This window comes from Silene latifolia, chromosome 7 (genome assembly GCF_048544455.1).
Source record: "Silene latifolia isolate original U9 population chromosome 7, ASM4854445v1, whole genome shotgun sequence".
NCBI classification, from domain to species: Eukaryota; Viridiplantae; Streptophyta; class Magnoliopsida; order Caryophyllales; family Caryophyllaceae; genus Silene; species Silene latifolia.
The window spans coordinates 119,877,355-119,893,035 of NC_133532.1; the positions used below are offsets into that span (position 1 = coordinate 119,877,355).

The window sequence follows — 15,681 nt, forward strand, 5'->3', positions numbered from 1 at the left end:
CGTGAAATGGTCATATATTTATCCGTCTTATTTCATATAGAGAAAGTTCGTGTTATACAACAATTTGCCCAAGAGCTCATATAGCCTGATTTTGTTATAAGTCAACAATATATATGAGACGGGAAAGATCATGTAATGCTTTTTATAGCCTTATTTCATAATTAATGTGTATAAAACTTACAATTGTGGTTTTTGAAAAAAATGATTTGGTCATAAAATAAATTAATGTCTTATTTCTTATTTGTTCGAAGTTTCTCTTATAATGACATCTCATTTCTATCATAAGCGGTCCATATTTGAGTTAATATAAATGATAAGTAGGTAGAGATTAAAAAAAACTGGAATTGTATATAGATGCTTCATCACTCACATAGTCACATCTAGACGAGTGGTTGTTTCTACCCGTGTTCCATACATACTCTTATATATAAAGTGATTAAAACGTCCGAATTATTACACTTTTAAGACAGTTATATCCGTTTTAAAGTTACTATTTTGTTTTTCCCTAAATATTTTACTTTCGTTTTATTTGGCATATTTAACTCTATTTAAAGTTAATACATATACTTTCATATTAAATAAGAATTTGTGAAAACTTTCTTGATATGGTTTTGAAACAACATTATAAATATTATTTTATATAATTCCGTGCAATTTTGCACGGGTTTTAAGCTAGTGTATTATATTATAAACTCCTTTTTTTACGGTTGATAAAAAATCAAAATAAATGAAAATGAGTATTGTTATATGATTAATATAAATTCTGTCTTATGAGATGAGAGAGTGGCGAGAAGGCGAGTGTTGACTTTAGAGTTGGTATTGATATGGAGGCTTAAATTTAATTTGTGTTGGTTCAAACATATTTTAGGGTTTATAGCATTTACAAGCGAGTTTGTATTAAAATATAGAGAAAAATTGTTGATTTACATCCTTTTAAAAACCACTTTTTGAAAATTACATCCAATATATCACTTTCGACAGAATTTTACTATCAAAAAATAGAATCCGGGGAAATATTGACGCCATTTTAAAATTTATTCACTTAAACATACTTTTTATGACGAATTTACCCCTATCTTTTTACCTTTACTTTCTTATTTGTCACATTATGTCTATATCCCCATCCACCTCTGACACCACTCTCACAACTTGTCCACCACCATATCTCTTACATAATCTCAACAACCACCACCACCACCACATACCCACCTCCACCACAACCCGCCGCTGCTCACCCACCACCTCCATCACCATCACTGCTACTTGCCCAAATTTGCCACAACAACCGCTACCCATCTACCCCATTCACCTCCATCATCATTACCTCTTGCTCACCATCACAACCACCGCCGTTCCAATGTTCCACCACCACCATCGCTTGCACCTGGTTCACCTGAAACCCTCTCCTTACTCTTAACACCCCCACAACACTACCACCAAACAACAACAAAAATCCCCGATCTATGAAATTCGTGTCAAGAGGATGGCATTTCAGGGGTTAGGGTAGTGCTTCAGAAGTTTGAAGTATGAATATTTTTAGGGAAACATTGATGGAGGCTGATTTGCTATAGGCCCAGTGGTCGGGGCAATTTTGACATCTTGGTGATGGTGGTGGTGTTAAAAGGCATTAGGTTGTGGCGTACAATGGTGAGCAGTGTTGCTTTCGATGCTTTCGGAATTGGTTAAGAGTTGTATTGATGGTGATGGCGTCAGGTAGTGAGAGATGCGAAAATGGTGGAGCTTAGTGGGGTGACGGGGGTGATGGTCGTTTTAAGAGGGGAAGTAGTAAGAGAAGGAAGAAAGAATATGTAAGTTTGAAATGTTATAATAGGGGTATATCGATCAATTTTTGACAAAATTCACCGGAAACGTCATCGTGGTGCAATTTTCAAAGAAAAGTGATATTATGGATACAATTTTCAAAAAAAGAATTATTTAAGGCTGTAATTTAAAAAAGTGGTTTTTAAAAGGTTGTAATCAACAATTTTCTCTAAAATATAAAATAAACATGGTCGAATAAATAGTGTTCTGTATGTGTTTATGATAAAAAATAATTATATATAAATAGGTAATATTAGACTCCCTCCGTTTTTTTTTTCGTTTTTTGAGGCGACAATTTGACTTTACTTTTTACAAAAATATAGCTCAAAAAATAAAAAAACTATACCATTAAATTTCTTGTGGGAAGAGCTTTCATATGAGTATACATTTCATGATGTGTTTCATTTTATTTCTCGAAAAGTGAGAACGACATTTATAAAAAACAGAGAGTAAAAAAAAATAGACGTACAACTATAAAGTAAAAGTATATATATTAAAGCATAATTAATTATTCCTACATATCTGGATATATGGAGGAATTTCATATTTAATGGAGCCAAAGATTCATTACTCTTTGGTTCTGGATTATGATGGAATAAAGCAAAATGGCTTACTAAAGTGGCTGCGCTTCTTTCTCTTATTTCTCTTGTGAAGTAGTGGTCCTTCGATGCAGTTCTCGACGCAATTTTCATTTTGGGTCATTCGGAAACAACCTCTTTGTGTTGTTAACACAAGGGTAAGGCTGCCTACATCTAGAGATGGCAATCGGGCCACTCGGGTCGGTTACGGGTCGGGTCACAGCGGGTTGGGTCATATCGGGTTCGGGTTATGTCGGGTCAGTGACGGGTTCGGGTCGGGTCGTCTTCGGGTCGGGTCATCAACGGGTGGCAAGTCGGGTCGGGTCCTTAGCGGGTCAGGTTATCAACATATATTTTATCTTATATATTTCGTTTTAGATGGTAATTTTATGTTTAAATAATAGGTAGGTGTATTAATTGTAGTTTTAAGTGAAAATAATTAAGATAAATAACAATTTAGTGTTATTTAAACCATTATTAAGCTAGTTCATTATCGGGTCATCTATCGGGTTGAGAAAATATTGGGTCACGGGTCGGGTCGAGTCGGTTCAGATCGGGTTCGGGTTCGGGTTGTAGAAAATAAGGCTGTTATCGGTTATCGGGTCGGTTCGGTTTCGGTTCACCTAATTTTCGGGTTGTATCGGGCCGGGTTTCGGACGGGTCGGGTCGGGCCGGGTTCCTCGGGTCGGGTCAGGTTTTGTCAGCTCTACCTACATCCGACCCCCCTTACCTCGCAATTTGCGGGAGCCATTGAGGCACTGGGGTAATGTTGTCGTTGTATCTGTATATATGGAGGGGATAGTTTTCAAAGAAATTTTTGATAACTATAATTATATTAGTTATTTAAACTTTTATTTTTAATATTTATGCATTTGATTAAATTGTTGAATATATAATCCCGTGTAATTTTGTTACACGGTTATAAAACTAGTTGAGTTTAAAGCAAGTCGTCGAGTGACAACCACTGAGCGACTTTGGTTAGTTCTACCGGGTACACTTAGAATTAATTTTTTTTTTTTTTTTGCATTTTTTATGTTAAGTCGAGTAACTGAGCGACTTTGCTTCAAGTCATTGAATTTCGAGTTGCTCAATCAGTCAATCATTTAGCAACTTATGTGTTTTCTGTATGTTAGTTTTTTTAGGAAAGCCATAAATTCCGGAAAAGTACACACACAGAAATTCTCAAACATTTACCCTTCTAAGTTGTCTTGTGGGCCCCAGGAAAAAGAATATTGCAGTATCAATTGGTCTCCCTTGTGACGGGTTACCATTTGTGGCGGATATTTTGTGAGTTAAAATGGTAACAAAATAGGTTAGTGGAGAAAGGGGACCACATGAATAGTGTTGCAGAGAGAGAAAAAGTGGGTACTTTGTGAGGTAAAATGGTATCCGTCACTCAAGAGTGACGGATATGTGCCGTCACAAACAAGAATTTGTGTTGCAGTATATAGAAAAGGGTTCTTTAGGTACATTGCCCATATTTCAAGTGCACAAATTCTTGCTTCAGACCGACACTTTTGGTCTTATTTGTCAGATGGATAAAATGTTGTCATTTTTTAAGAAAATGTAACCAATTAATTCACAAAATGTTATTATTAGAGGTGTCATTTTTTACCCTGAAAATGATGTGAACAATAATAGTAACATGTTATCAAAAAATAACAACATTTTATTGTAAAATGATGACATGTTAGTATGTTACCGGTCTTATTTCAGACCAAAAGCAATGGTCTTAAGAAAAACGGATTGTTTCAAGTATATTAGTTCATACTTTCTTGGAAATATGGGCACTCTTTTTTTAACAAGACTAGTAAGGGGATTAGTAGATGAGTGAGCGAAAAAGCTACGATTACACTCGATGTTTAAGCGGCGACTTTATTACGACCCTAACTTGAATTTACGTGAAACCATTTTCTATATTAAGTTTCATCTCAACCCTAATTCTTAATTTTTTTTATTTTTTTAATCTAAACACTACTTTTTGAAAAATTATCTTTATTGTCTTCCGCCACATGCGACCGTATTGCTTTACTCGGTTCCTCCCCAATAAATAAATAAAGTCTAAGAGTATTTATTCACCGCTATCAAAAACTCAGTTGATCAATTAATTAATTAATTAATCATTTAATTGCATTTGAATTCCCAGTTTGGAGAGTCTATGGTTGTTTGAGCTGAGCGATGAAGTGAGGGTGTTATGGGACTTACCTGTAGGAGAAGGTCAAGGAATCTCATCTAACCCTCTCCCTAATTTAAAGACACTCTATATTAGGAAAATCAAGTTGCCATCGATCGTCTTTCCGAGTTTGTCTTACCTCACAAGAGAAGACGTAGGTGATACCAAATTCCTATTTTCATCGTCATCTGAAAATGAAGGATGTGTTGGGACATTTTCCCAATTTCCAAAATTGGAACAACTAAGGATTCAAGGTTGTCCAGGACTCAGAAACAATTTATTGAGGATGATGTCTCCACTTTGCTATCTTGAATTTTTGTGGTCGATTGAGGACCTTGTACCTCCAATCTGCATTGAACATAGAGGTCGTATCTTTACATCTTTTCAAAAATCTTCGTGACATTTATATATATGACTTGGCATGTGAATATTTATTCTCACTGGTAGATGGGGCTTTCAATTACAAATCACTTGAAGAGCTTAGGATTTTTAGTCGCCCAAAGTTAGAGGTGATAATCCGAGGAGGTGACAAACATACCACCGTTGTTTTTCCTCTGCTTAAGAGATTAAACTTGCGGAATTTGGAGAGTATGAGCAAGTTGTGTTCCATTTCGGACATCCCACTTCACTTCCCATCACTTTTAGCCCTTAAGATAGATTCGTGTAACAAATTGGAGTCTCTTTTCTCCGGAGAACCAAATCAAGTCGTAGAATTACCATCTTTGGAATATGTGACAATTGATGACTGTGATGCCATGAAGTCTTTCTCAACCAGACCTCTAAAAGCACCTAAATTAAGACAACTATGGGTATTTAACGCCCCGAAATGGAGTGGTTTTTATCGGGCAACTCAAACCGCAATGCAGACCTAGAACTCGCCTTCTCTCAAGAACATCACTATCGAGAAATGCCCCAAAATGAAATCATTCTCGCCTGCAGTTCTAAGGGCTTCCAGATTAAGAGAATTCTCTTTAGCAAAATGCAACAAATGGGAGTGGCTTTTCGACGGAGAACCAAATCAAGTCGTCGAATTATCATCTTTGGAAGATGTGACAATTAAGGACTGTGATGCCATGAAGTCTTTCTCAACCAGACCTCTAAAAGCACCCAAATTAAGAGATCTATATGTATTTAACTGCCCCGAAATGGAGTGGTTTTTATCAGGCAACTCAAACTGCAATGCAGACCTAGAACTGCCTTCTCTGAAGAACATCGCTATCAAGAAATGCCCCAAAATGAAATCATTCTCGCCTGCAGTTCTAAGGGCTCCTAAATTACAACTCGTGAAAGTCGATGACAAGCCCTATCCAATTGCCGAGATGGAAGACTTAAATCAAGTCTTGAAATCAATGCAAAAGAGCGAGTGATCATCATGGCGAGGAAAACGATTTGTAAATTAAGGTGCAATTGGGATCAGTGGTGGAATACAGCGTGGAAACAACAAGTTTGCAACTGAGGATGATGATGGTATGCATGACTGCCAAAAAAAAAATCTTGTTTTCTTTTCAATCTGCTTTGATTTTCGTTGTTTTGCGAGTATTTTCTTTGTATAAGGCTGCTTTGTGCACTTTGTGTTCGTTCTACTTCCTTTTATTTGGTGTTACTCTGCTTTGTGCACTTTGTGTTCGTTCTACTTCCTTTTATTTGGTGTTACTCTGTATATGAAAACTCTTAAGCTTGCTTTTGCCTTTAAAATTTAGTCTCCACTGTTTCGGAATTTGATTTATTGTGTCTTATGAAACTTGAGAGGCATCTCCCTTATACTAAAAGAATAAGAGTTTTTTAAAATTTTCCCGCCTAAATGACTTGCTATAAATATACTTCATTATAAATTAATAACTGAGGTAACTATTTTATGCAATAGATAATTTTATTCCGTTTAAAAATGGTATATTTTTTCAATTTGTATGAACATATTGAAACGATTTTGTGTTTTAATTTTGTCACATAAAAGAAATTGCACTAATTATAGGTCCGATGTGATAGAAATATTTTATTATTATTATTTTTTGAAACTGAAAATGATGGGGGTGTTCATTGGTCCGGGACCGGACCGGACCAAACTCTCTGGACCGAAGACCAAATAAGGGTTAAGAGGTGGACCGATGACCGGACCATATTAATATTGGTCCGGTCCGGTCTGGACCACAAAAACACGTGGACCGGACCGGACCGGACCAAATGGACCAAAGTGGACCAAATATTATTGTCATTGACATGTTTTACCCTATAAAACTAGAACTCGAGAAGTTCGTATTGATCAAAATAAACAACATTATTTTCTTACGAGATTTAACTACATAATTACACATCTTATAATACGTGTAAACAAAGTAGAAAATAAAATCAATAATATTACAAATTTAAAAGTTCTTTTATTACATAACTTCGGTCCACGGTCCGGTCCGCGGTCTATTCGGTTTGGTCCAGGACCGGACCGAAGACCAAAGTAGAGTAAATAGGTGGACCGTGGACCGGACCAAACAAAATTCGGTCCGGTCTGGTCCGGACCAAATGGTCCGGTCCGGTCTGGTCTTTGGTCCGGACCACTGAGTGAACAACCCTAGCCACGAACATTTTTTAGCAAATACGTTCTAATTAATTTTGTTATTCTGTCTTTTGAAACAAACTTATTACAAGTTGAGAGTAATCACAGATTGTTTTTGTTTTTGTAATTCTAAAAAGGAAAAACTTACGAATAATATACATTTTCTTACCGTTTAACTTAATATCTATCTCCGCTCGATATTATGTGAACATTTAAACTTTGGTTAATTTTTTGAAGAAGCCCTTCATTTGTAAAGAAAAACCAACTCCTGATCTATGATGTAAAATATTTTTTTTATTCTTTATTTGATTATATTTTCAATGTCACTCCTCCACGTATATTACGCTTTTAGTGAACATAATGATACAATAACCATATTTTTTAAAATAAAGTTAATCTTATGCGGAGTATAAGTGTTGGACCTCCTCTTTTCTACCTCTTAATAATATATTTCTTAATTAAATTTTCTACCTCTTAATAATATACTCCCTCCTATCCATGGTTTTTTTCCCTTTTGAAGTGGGCACGGGGATTAAGGTGGGGAGTATAATATTGATAAATATATGAGTGGGGTTTGGTAATTGGAGAGAGGTATGAATAATTATGATTAAATATTAATAAAGGTGATGGGTGGGGTTTGGTTATTGGAGAGAGGTAGGAATAATTAGAATTAAATATTAATAAAGTATATAGTGGGGTTTGGTGAGTGGAAAGAGGTAAGAGTATAATATTAATAAAAACTTTCTAAAAAAGGAAAGGGGAAGAAAACCTGAATAATCCGTTTTAGGAAATAGGGAAGAAAAGAGTGGATAGGAGGGAGTATTTCTTAATTAAATTTCAAATAGAGTTATTATAGTGACAAAAATTTTAAATTCTCTAATACCTCTATCTAAAAGTAAATTTCATAATTAAATTTTTAATGGAGTTATTACATTGGTTAAATCATTAAACTCTCAAATATCTCTATCTGAAAAACCGCGCATTTACGCGGGATCTATACTAGTATATATGAATTGAGAATGAGAATCCCTCTTTCTGTAGTTTTTCTTTCTTTGTATACAACAATGGAAGTATATTTTGCAAGTAATAGACAAGTAATGCTTCTCGAAAAAGTGGTATACCCAGCCCCAGCTCTTATCATACAGGGAAGGTGATACCTTACTATTTTATGTAAATGGAGATGATGTATTAATCTACACAAAATTTGGACCTCAACCTGAATTTGGGTCTTTATCTGTAATTCCAGCTCCAGGTTTGCCATTCCGCCTTCTGCCTCTTCCGTGTCTTGGTGGGCTTCTCCAACTTGGAGGGGTTTCGGTGTGAGTGGATGGCGGAGATGGCATTGGTAGAGGTGGTGGAAGCAGAGGTACAACTGGAGAACGGCGAATAGCAGCTAATTTTTGTGCTTCCTTTTGCGCCAAGACATCCCTGTGATAACCCTGATTATCATAAACAGCATATACATTTTCCATTCGTATTTGTTTTACCTAAGCGAAGTTTATGGTATTCCGTCTGTCTCATTAAGATTCAAACTATGGACGCTTTAACTGATTAATTGTCCACTGATTACGCAGAGGAATCTGAATTTACAGACACCACAAAATACACCATGACACCACAAAATAGACAGATGAACCAGTTAAAGATGCAGAAATAATAACTTTGCCTGAACAACGAAATTACGTCTTTCACAGTCCAAAAACATGTTGACACTCCAGTTTGCCGCCTTCTTAATATTATCCCTAACACTGATCAACTGATACAGGAAAAACAACGCTAGCCAAAGAAGTTGTCAAATTGATAGCAAAGCAAGAAGCTTATTCGAAAAAAACAGTAATGGATGACTTGGTCTGTATTTTCATAATCCGCCTATATAACAAAATGAAACCTGGAGAGAAATCAGAACTGAGAAAAGACGATAATGACTCTAAATAGATACGATGGATGCTAATTAAATTACGACAATTATCTAAAAGAATTGCTAAAGAAAGCTGATTACTTGGCTTTAAAGAGCGCAACAGTCAAGAATATTGTTCCCGAGTTGGACAAAGAAGGAGTTAGAGACTTGATTCGTCTCAAACTGTCTAACATTGATAGCATAAGGAAGATATGTGAAGGGAAGGCTCCGATGGAATTGTTCTATAATCTGGAAATGATAATCCCAGGAGGTGACAAAGATAACACCATTGTTTTTCCTCGGCTTAAGATATTATACTTGTCTAAGTTGAAGAGTATGATCAAGTTCTGTATTGTTTGGTATGTCAGAATTTTGATTTCATAAATCATATGAAAAGGCATACATAATACATATGATATGCGGATGCCTATTTCCACTTACAGTCTGTAAAAATAGCTTACAATACCCTCTGCGCTCTAGAGTGAGCTATGGATTGGGCTTCTATGTTCTATTATACTTGTTAATAGCACTAACAGTCTGAATTTCTTGATTCATTTCATGAAAGCATTTCAATAAAACGAGACTCAGTTCGTTTGTTTTTGTTTGATTGTCCACATTAGAGGTGTGATGAAATGCGGATTAGCAATATATAGATGCGGAATCGGTTGTAATTACAACCAAATTGGAAGTCACTACAGGTATTGAGCTAACTATAAATATGAGCTAACTATAACTATTAATCTTGTAATTCTAAGGAGTAATCTGTAATATTTGTCTTCTTTTTATAAAGATTTTATCTAAAACTTTTACCAAAGTCCAATATTGTGATGAAATAATATCGTATCTCCAATGTTATCTTACTACGAAATAGTATGTCTGTAACACCCCGTATTTTATTATGATACCCCTGTGTTTTTGGGATTTCTCACATATACCCCGTCCTTTTTCTAATCCCCACTTGTACCCCTATACTTCTCACTCTTTCTCAAATGTAGCCTTCTTATTTTTTTCCATCCATTCCGTCAGTTGATTCCGTTAGCTTCGTTAGCTGTTATCTTTCGTCATTGCTTTTAGTCAGCTTCACCGCAGTCAATTGATCTTTCTGATAGTTTAATGCCGCTAATTTCAATCTCAAATTCCCATAATTACAACCTTCACATTTAATCTACACCACTTTTAAATTCTACAGTACTTATCAAAATAACATCATCAATGATAGTAATAACGCCAAATAATTAAGTAATTAAGCAAGGCTAATTACAAATTGAAAGTTAAAAAAATACAATTATCATGAAGAGAACTAAATAGCAAAAGAAACCCAGAAAAATTACAAGGTAAATACACCTTCGGCAATGATCGGAACCCAAAAAGGGTGACAATTCTGACAGTAATGGAAGCAAGATGGAAGCTTTCATTAGAAAAAGCATGTAAATGGTGGCGGCAAGGATTTTTAGTGGCCACAAGAAACCCATTAGTTAGCTTCAAATTCTTCTAGTTTTTTCTTTGCTTATACAAGTTAGGAGTTGTCAGAGGATTTTAGAAAGAACCGCAATTAGATTTTATGTTTTTTTGGTCATTTTTATTAATTGTCTCAAAATTAGAGCTTGGAAGACGATGAATTGAAGTGGGGATGACTGATGGGGGTGACTATAATAAACTATAAAGGATGAAGAAGGTGGTGTAATAATGGTGAAAAGCTAACTAACAGAATCAATTGACGGAAAATATAGTAAGGTTACATTTGAGAATTACTGAAAAGTATGAGGGTATAAGTGAGGATAAAATAAAGGTAAGGGTATATGTGAGAAAACTCAAAAACATAAGGGTACACATGAGAAAAACCCATTCTTTTAATTGCTATTTTGAATTTAATTACATCATTTAACGATTTATATATATATGCTTAGCTAATTAATTAATTTCATCATAATTCGATACGTTAATTTTAATAATCATTAATAAGTTTATTTAAAGTTAGTTCGAGTTTATTGAAGTTAGTTCGAGTTTATTTATTTAATAATTTCCGTTTCTTTACGAGTCCTTATGAAAGTTGTTTTAAGTGAACCCGAGATGGATTTTGGGAACAAAACCGTCCAATTAGCTATTTTGAGCTTATTTCACTAGATTAGCAATTTTTATTAATATCCGTTAGTTTCGTAAAAATCGCTAATAATTCCGTTTCAAGCCGATTTCTTATTATTTACGTTAACTAGCTGAGTTTATTTTATTTTCACTCATTAAATTTATTTATTATTGATTCCGTTTTATTACTGAAACTTTTACTTAAATCGGTTAAATTTAACTCGAAACGGTTTTAATAACTATCGAAGTTTCTTAACGATGAAGAAACGTACGTATAATAAATAAAAAGCGGTAAGTCTGCTCCCTCATTTCTCACGCAGACTTTTTTCTTCTCCTTCCTTTTTCTTCTTTTCGCTCGCTTTTGATTTTTTTTTATTTTAAATTGATCCCCCCTCCGTTTGTCATCCGTTATCAATGATTTTCGTTCCATATTGCTGCTCCCATCGTTCCTGTCAATCCGTTGTAAGTAAAATTCATTTTCGTTACGTATTTTTACAAACCCATTTATATTTTCAGCTATATTTATTATAAGACGATTGTATGTACTAAAATAGACGGTCTTGTAGAAGATTTGTTAGTCATAAATGATTAGTTCAATCGGAAAAAGGTAACAATTATGGATTACTCGATAATACTTGTAAGATATGTTTATTTCGAATGTCAAGTTAGTCCTTTTTATAATTAAGACGGTGTATAATTATATATAGGGATCCTTATGGATGTTAATTAGTCGGTTGTATAGTTGAGACGGTGTATACTGATATGTGGAGATAGTTGAGACGGTGTATACTGACCTCTAGGGATCATTTGGGATGCTAGCTAGTAAGTGGTATATTTAAGACGGTGTATGCTGACATGTATGGATTGTTTTGGGTGATAATTGGTGTGTTTTATAGTTGAGACGGTGTATACCGACATGTAGGGATTGTTTTGGACTAATTTGGACTCGTGTTGGGCGATTTTTGTAGTCTTTAGGGTCTGTTTTTGAGTTGCTTTATACTTGTGGATTTCCGCTCTAAAACCGTTTTAAATGCCGACTTAGTTGGCTCGCCTAGGACTGTTTTTTTTAGGCGCGAGAATGGAGTCTTAAGGGGACGATTGGTACTGTTTTGGGCGGGGACGAGAGCCGTCATCGTGGGTTTTCACTTTGCATTTGAGGACTGGAGTTGGGGTCGAACTTAGGCATCTTTTGGGTTCTTTTTGGACCGATTTTTGGGTCGAGTTATGAAGTAGGGTGAAGGGTGGCTATGGGTAGTCGGGTGGTGGTCGTGTCGGACTCCCAGTGGCCTAGCTGTGGTCTGGCCGTGGCCTAGCTAAGTCACGAGTTTGAGGCCATGTGTAGTTGGTGGTTAGGCCGAGTTTGAGGTTGTCATAATAACTTTTGAGCCGTGTCCATAAATTGTTTTTATGCTAGTTTGGTTTATTTAAAATATAATTAAATTAATTTCCGTCTCATATTTTATATAAAGATAATTCGTTAATATCGTCCTTTCACATAATTATTTTAGGTGGCTCATATGTGGTTGAAGATGAAGAGTAATTTTGGGTTTTAGAAGCTTTCTCAAGTTATTACTTGTCTCTTTGCTAGCGTAAGGTAACTATTCCGAGTTACTCGACGAATTAATGTCACATTAGTAGTTGATGTTGTGTTTGGTGTTTGTTAAGTGTTTAGGTGATTGATAATGTGTTACTTTCGTTTTTCACATGATAGAAATTGGAAATAGCATGAGAATAATATTGCGATAAAATTTGTGATTTGGGCCAAGTAGGCAAAAACTCTGAGCTGGGCCAGATTGACCGAACGAGTTTGGTCAAACTAGGTTTAAACCAGTCAGCCTCGATTTGACCGATGACCCGTCGCGGGACTCGGGTCGAGGGTTTGTCTTTGAGGTGAGATTGGTTGTTATTGGAGGTTTTATGTTATGCCTTGATATTTGTAATTATCATTTCACATGTTGGTTGTTGGATGAATTAGTTGCCTTATACTTGAGTCTTCTTATCTTGTTGCCTCTTTGCCATTTTAGCTTGTTCTCATGAATTATGAGATTAACGGTTAGCTGGAATTTGGATTATTATTGATATTGGAGATATTGTTGGATTGTCACCGAATTGGGTATCCTACTTGTCTTGTGTGATGTGGGCTAAAGTATTCAAGTCGGGACTAGTGACTAGGTCCTAGGTGAGTATTTCGGCCTTCATCATAGATAGGCCATTATAGTCTTTGACGAGTGTATGTTCACTGCTTGATAGCCTCTGTGTTCCTGACTTGGTGGGATTATATCCAAGTTGGGGCATGACCTCGTTACTTATTTTGATAGTAAGTGGTCAGCTTAAGTACTAGCCAACCCTTTGGTGGACTCCTTAGGGTACTCACTTTGTTTTAGAAAAATTGTGGGTCTTGGGTGCGGTGGTGTTTATCCGCATGTCTAGGTCTCGTGATTTTAGGCTAGGGTTGTGTTGTGTCTTGGCCATGTTTTGATAGAACCTCGAGCCAAGATACCGGTTCGATTACCTTCCCTACCTCGTGGTATAGACTCGAGTTCTGAGTGACTATTGACCGTACTAAGAACTTATGTCTGTCTTTGATATATTGTCCTTTCTTGTATGGTGATTCTATGAATCATAGAAGGTGAGATGCAAGCTGCCTATGGTTGATAGAGTTTGGATTCCTGGATGTTATGTGATTCACATGATAGTGTAGTATGAGTCGATCTAGTATTCACATGCTAGGACTATGTGGTGTTATATTGTTGTTCACATGATAAGCACGATTGTCTAGCATCTATATGCTAAGGCATTGTGTGATTCGTATTCATATTCTTATGTTTACATGTTATATTAATTATGACATTTCGTGGTACGGGAGAACTCCTGAGTTACTCCCCACTGACTGTGGCTTTCGTATTTGTATAAAATGCGAATGACATGTAGGTGATGCATATATGGGTACATGGACGAGCTAGCGAGCAAAGTAACCCTGGAACCTAGACTGGCTTTATTTTATTGTGACCCTTAAACACTTTTTATGTCACATACATTTTAGGGACATATGTCTCCCTCTTTACATTTGGTTGTATAATTTGCTATTCGCGACTTTAGCGATGGTTATGTTGTGAAACTTCTAGTTAGACCTTGTATGTTTGACACCTTCCAATTTGGATATCTTTATAACAGGTTCAGGTTTTAAAAATTACAGGTTTTTACCCAAATGAACCTATTACAAACATATCCATGCAGTTTTATTCTAGAATTACGTGTTTATTTTTCCGCAATTAATGAAGGTGTCACAATGTCCGTCTTATAGGAGTATTATGATACAATATCATAAACTATATGATTCCATATAAAATAGTAATCTAATCATTACCGACTAACCTAAGTGGTAAAAAATTCATTAGTTGACAAAAGAATAAACAGTTTCTATATCAATTACAGAGTATATTGTTATTGGAATATGAATTGTTATACATAAACCTCGTATGTATAGTGTATAGTACAGTGTAAACTTCTATATTTGTACCGAAAACAAATATCCTGTCAGACATGTTGCTCATATTTCCTTTTTATACAAGTTTACCTTTCGGATACAAATTTTTATCTATCTATATCTATCTATAATATAAAAAGACTAGACTAACCATTACCTTTCACCATTCACTTTTTTTAATATAATAATATCCTTTGATCATGTCACATCATCAACTAATAATATTTTAATTTTAAATTTTTAAAAAAAAGTTGAAAAAATTGTAGCATTAAACACAAATTAAAGCACAACTAAACTTAAATGTAAATACTAAATGATAAAATTTAGGGTTTTATACTTTTATTATTAGATTATTTAAAAATAAAGTTGGAAAATACTTCTAAGTTCTAACTCAGGTCAATCGGTTCAAGTTCGAATCAGTTAAGTTAGCTTATTTGAATAAAGGAGCTTATTAACCGAAAAGTTATATAAATCCTTAAAAAATATTTGAAAACTAACTAAAACCTGAGCCGATTCTGGGCCAAGACTGATGAACCATGGGCTAACATGGCTTGACCATTCTCTCGGTCCTTTCATGGACCGAGCGCAGACCAAGGTGGTCAGTATAGCTGAGTCACCGTCTACTCTAGTCTCTAATTCTCAACCACGAATTTAAAATAAAAATAAAAATAAAAAAAACTTTCTAGAACCAAAAATCGTGTCAAGGGCTCAAGGCAATCAATTTGACTATTACCCTACCTTTTGCCAAACTCATAAAGTATAATTGGATAGTCACCACAAGTTATTTTTTATTTTATTTTTTTATTTCCAGAAAAAGCAAGTTACAGCTTAGAATACCAACGGTGGGGCGGAGTGGCGGACAGCCATGGAGATTGGAGAGCCCCCACAATCATCATTGTATTCTTCTTCCACCATTTCTCTTTCTTTAATTATTGTTTGCATTTTAATTATCCCTAATTTCTTACTGATGTTACTGTATTTGACGTAATCGCCTCCTTAATTCCGTCACAATCATTTGTTTAACTTTGATTAAAATACCGCTTTTTAAGAATAAAAAAGGTAAACAAATGATTTAGACGGAGGTGACACTAATAA

General features: G+C 35.2%; 1 protein-coding gene across 1 annotated transcript in view; it reads left to right on the forward strand.

The window, feature by feature from the left end:
• The window catches only part of LOC141592751 (protein BUD31 homolog 1), a 60,632-nt gene that overhangs the window by 20,075 nt on the left and 24,876 nt on the right, over positions 1 to 15,681 (forward strand). The gene's annotated exons all lie outside the window — the stretch shown is intronic.